This window comes from Nelumbo nucifera, chromosome 1, assembly GCF_055504915.1.
Source record: "Nelumbo nucifera cultivar China Antique chromosome 1, China Antique-T2T, whole genome shotgun sequence".
Classification (NCBI taxonomy): Eukaryota; Viridiplantae; Streptophyta; class Magnoliopsida; order Proteales; family Nelumbonaceae; genus Nelumbo; species Nelumbo nucifera.
Genome location: NC_142649.1, coordinates 73354023 through 73358767, shown reverse-complemented (window position 1 = coordinate 73358767; position 4745 = coordinate 73354023). Strand labels below are relative to the sequence as shown.

At 37.7% G+C, this 4745-nt stretch overlaps 1 long non-coding RNA gene across 1 annotated transcript; it reads right to left on the bottom strand.

Annotated features, from left to right (window-relative positions):
• Positions 1 to 2921: 2921 nt before the first annotated feature.
• LOC148803427 (uncharacterized) lies at positions 2922 to 4171 on the bottom strand. Its single transcript, XR_016080727.1, has 3 exons — positions 3788 to 4171; positions 3602 to 3660; positions 2922 to 3401 (listed from the first exon to the last, which is right to left on the bottom strand). It is a non-coding gene; the product is annotated as an uncharacterized LOC148803427 (long non-coding RNA).
• Between the last annotated feature and the right edge of the window lie 574 nt (positions 4172 to 4745).

Genomic DNA, 4745 nt, shown 5'->3' with positions numbered 1-4745 from the left:
ATCATCTATAATCCCAAAAAAATAAGTAGAGATCTAGGCATTGTTCAAACCTTCTTCTTTGGCACTTCGAAGGAAAATAGTAAGTTTGTTAAGGGTCAATTCCTCGTCTGAATTTACAGAATTGATGGAATTAGCATGTAAAGTTGGTACTAATGAGAAAAAATAGCGCAATGCTTACTGTCCAATTTAAAGCAGTGAAGAGTTATAGAGGAGGAACAGGGAGATGCAGATGGCATAGAAAAACCCTAGAGTTTATTTTTAGAAAGAAAAATCCGTGCCAACAATCTGAGAGCACGGAATCCAGCCATACATCAGGAACATCTTCCTACGTGTACGGGAGTGTTTGTAGGGTGCTTTCAAGATGATCAAGCTATAGGTTTCCGATGCTCATACGGTTTCCTTGTGTTTTCTCGTAGTTTGCACTTTTACGTAATGGGTCATTTACTCATTTAGTAGAACACCCCCTATAGTTTTACAGTTTTACAGATTTAGTTAAACTTACCTTATAGTTTTCATTTTAGTAAAACACTTCCTATAGTTTACAACCTATTTAATAAATCAAACTTTTATTAAGAATTATTTGTTTTACCATCTGAAAATAGTAATATGATCAATTAAACTTAGTGGAAAATGTGTAAGGACATGGCCCTATGATTGTTTATTCCAAAAGCACCCCTACTACTTCTTCATACAACAAACAAAATTGACCAAATAGAGCAAGATAGAGTGGTTGTTCATGTCTTACTTAGGACAAAAATGATATGCTCATTTTTATTTTCTTTTGATTAGATTTATTGAAATGGACATTAGGGCCAAAACTATCATTTTCCACTATCATCTAATGGATGGTAAATTAAATAAATCAATTGCAAACTATAGCAATGTTTTATTAAAATTCAGACTATAGGGTAGGTTTTAATAAAACCATGAGACTGTAGGAAGTGTTTTAGTAAATGACCCTTACATAATTTGAGACTTATATTGATGTATTTTTTAAGATTTTTTTTTTTAATTTTCCAAGCATATTCATGCACATTTTAATTTTCTCACCATATTCATACATAACCAAATTAAAGCATATCTCAATATATCTCCTAAAAAATGCCTTTCCAATTCTTTGAACATTGGTCCTAAATGTATTTGCTTATTCATTTTCTGGTATTGGCTAAAGCTGGGGTGTCGAGATATAGGATCTGTAATGGGATTAGAGACTCCACAACTTGTCATTTGTCCCTTGTTTAGATCATCTAAAGCCACCATCATGGGGCTTAGTGGTGAGTCGGGTTGAAAATGGGTACAGGCCAAATGGATAGCACGTGTGTAATAATCCATTTGTCCATTTGTAGTGTATTTAAATGGGAGTGCAGTACACTTGTAGCCAAGTGCACACCCTTAATAGATAAACTAGTTTAGTTCATAGCATAATCTTTTGATCGCCAGTCGGATCCTTATATCTCATGCGGGTGCGGCAAATGGATTCGCTTTACATGAGTTCTTCCTCTATCTCTGTCACTATTGAATTCTAAACCTATTCTGGTCACCTAAAGTGGGGATATTATAATCATGTTTTAACATATTTTTGTCTTTCCTCACCCTCCTCATGGAGGGCAAAGGAATATCAAACATGTCCCCTTTCTCCTTTACAGTGTTGATAATTTCATCATAAACAAGTATGACTTTGAATGTGTACCATTCAAAAGAACTTTCACGTCTATCAAAGTAAACCTAAAATCAGTATTTTAAAAAGTGCAAGTAGGGGTGTCAATTGGACCGGATTTGGTCCAATCCGATCCAGTCCAATGTAAACTCATTATAAATGGATCAGGTCCAATCCAATCCAATGAATGTTTTGGATCAATTTGGATCAGTTCAATTCAATGTTTGGACCGTCCAATCTGTTTAAATTCATTTTGATTTAGATTGGTTTTAACCCAAACCTGGTCCTTTGACACATTTTTATCTTATATCAATAGACAAGATATTGGCTTAATCCAACCCAATCAAATATAAATTTATTATGAATGGATCAGGTCCAATCCAATCTAATAAATAATTTGGACTGGATTGATTTAATCCAATGTCTTGTTGATCCGTCCAATCTGTCCAAATTGATTTTGGATTGGACAGGGTCCAATCCAAAACCAGTCCATTGACACCCTTACATGGGAAGCAATACTTGTCACTATATGGTGTGGTAGGTCAAAAAAATATTCAGATCAAGTGGGTTATCAACCTGCTCTGCAAGTGGGTAAGCCAATGGAAAAGAATATGATCTAGAGTTTCCTTATCCTTGATAAATACTGCATGCATGTACTATCAATGTTTTCGTTTCTTTTTGCCATAGAACTCTTAACTAGTAGGGGTGTCAATTGGAGTGGATTTTGTCCAATCCGATCCAGTCCAATGTGAGTCCATTATAAATGGAATAGGTCCAATCTAATCCAATGATTGTTATGGATCAATTTAGACCGTCCAATCTGTTCAAATTCGTTTTGATTTAGATTGGTTTCAACTCAAACCAGATATTGGCTTCATCCAACCCAATTAATCCAATATAAATTTGTTATGGACGGACCACGTCCAATCCAATCTAATAAATATTTTGGACCGGATTGGTCTAATCCAATATGTCTTATTGGCCCATCCAATCCGTCCAAATTGATTTCAGACTAGACGGGGTCCAATCCAAAATCGGTCCATTGACACCCTTATCAACTAAAACACTCCTGTTTATACATCTCCACGAATGGAAAATTCATGATAGATACCTTGTACTTTAGGCCGAGTGCCAATTTAATATCCAAACTTTAAAACGTGACAATTTAGTACCCAAACTTTTGAAATGCGACAATCTAATGCCTAGGTTAATAGGCCGTCAATTATGTATATCACATTACCTCACGTGGGATTTAAGACTTTTAAAAATGTTAAAATTACCTTTCGATACTGTTCATCATCTTCTTTCTAAAGAAAATGAAACATGGCCAAAACTCTCAACAGCTCGTACCATCATTTCATGACAAAAATCCAAAGAACCCAAAATAAAGGGCTTGTTGCTCGTTTGTCATCTACAAGCGATGACGTCAATTATAGAGTGCAGACTGCCGGTTCATAGATTTTCGTCTGTATCTGTAATCAAAACACTCGAGCAGAAGGAAAAGCTCAGCGTTCTTCTATCTGGTTTTGTTTGTTTTTACGGTGGAGAATAAGCAACCAAGTAGCGGGTGCTTGGTGGTGCATGCAGATATTGGGGATACGAGATTTCTGGGGAGGTGCTTTGCCGTTTCCATAGGCAGAAGTGAGAGCTCAACGTCTCTGCTTCTACCCCTTGAGAATCTATGCAAAGAGGAAAACAACGGCGATCCTTCCTGAATGTGGATTCCGCTCCAACCAAAAGCAGCCTCCAAACACACAAAAAAGGTTGTTAAGTAATTAAGAGGAAAGACACCTCCAACCCAACATAATCTCTATATTCAGCCTTTCCCCTCTATCTATCTATCTATTTCATTGATCTATCCTCCCTCTCTAGAATTTTATCTCGCATGAGTGTTATAATAATAGAGATATAGAGATAGAGAGATGTTAGGGAATAGATACCAACCTGTTTTCTGGGGAGGAGGTATGGTTGCTGCACGTCAGATTAAAGAGAAAACAGGCTTCCTAGACAAGAGAGAGGAAGAGAGAAGGAGAGACGCATCTCATTCCGTAAGAGAGTTTTCAGGAAGAGGAAGGACAAAACGAGTTCAGTGAAAGTACAGTACCGAAAGAAAAAAAAATGCTTAATCACCTGTATTATGGGTTCCATCCCATCACCTGTATTATGAGATTAGTCAAAGTACAGTCAGAGAAAGATCTAGACAGCAGAGGTGATGGAGGGAGCACGGGGGCTTGTGCTTGACCCAAAGGCGGCCGCAGTCCGGCTACAGAGCGTGGTCTGGCGGTGGAGATCGTGAATGAGTGGTCGTCAGAACTACTTCGCTTCTCTCCTAACTAGACCACTTCCGTTTTACGTCTATCTCTCTCTCTCTAATCTTCTGGTTTCCAGGCGGGGCTATTTGATTTCTGATCAGTGTCAACATATGAGCCAGGATATTTGTTTGCCCCTCTTTGCTCTTTCATACCAAAGATGGACGACAGAAATTCCCTCCTCTTTGATCTATGAACATTTGGACCGAAGAAAATTGAGGATTTATTGTAATTAGCGTGTTGGCCCTACCCATTCTCTACCCGATGTGAATTGCAGCCACACATCTTTCGATTCATAATAAAGATGTGTGGCTGCGATTCATGGTGGATAGAGAGTGTGGGAAAAATGAATAGGAAATCCCGTTTGGTAATTTCTGTCGGAATTGGAAAGGCCTACTCACACGACATATCACTTGGTTGATCATTGGATTCTTCACTGCAGTTACCATTTTTAGTGACGACTAATTTTGATCCATCTACAGTAGAATCTTGATTTCTACCTGAATTTTCTTTCGCGCCCTAGGTCATGGGGCGGGTTGTTGTAGTGGTTGGTTCCTTTGCTTCTATTCATATCTCCAGCAACTGCAACCATGGCTTTACCGAAAATAATTAGTTCTCCGGTAAGCTTATCGTTAACATCAAAACTTGGGTTGTTTAATTACGACTTGTAGAACCAATGCAGCACAATTCTGAACACCTCCCGGTAGAAATATCACATCTAGGTCATGTTTGATTTAATTTTCAGATGAAAAATATTGCTACGAGTCAAACATTTTTTC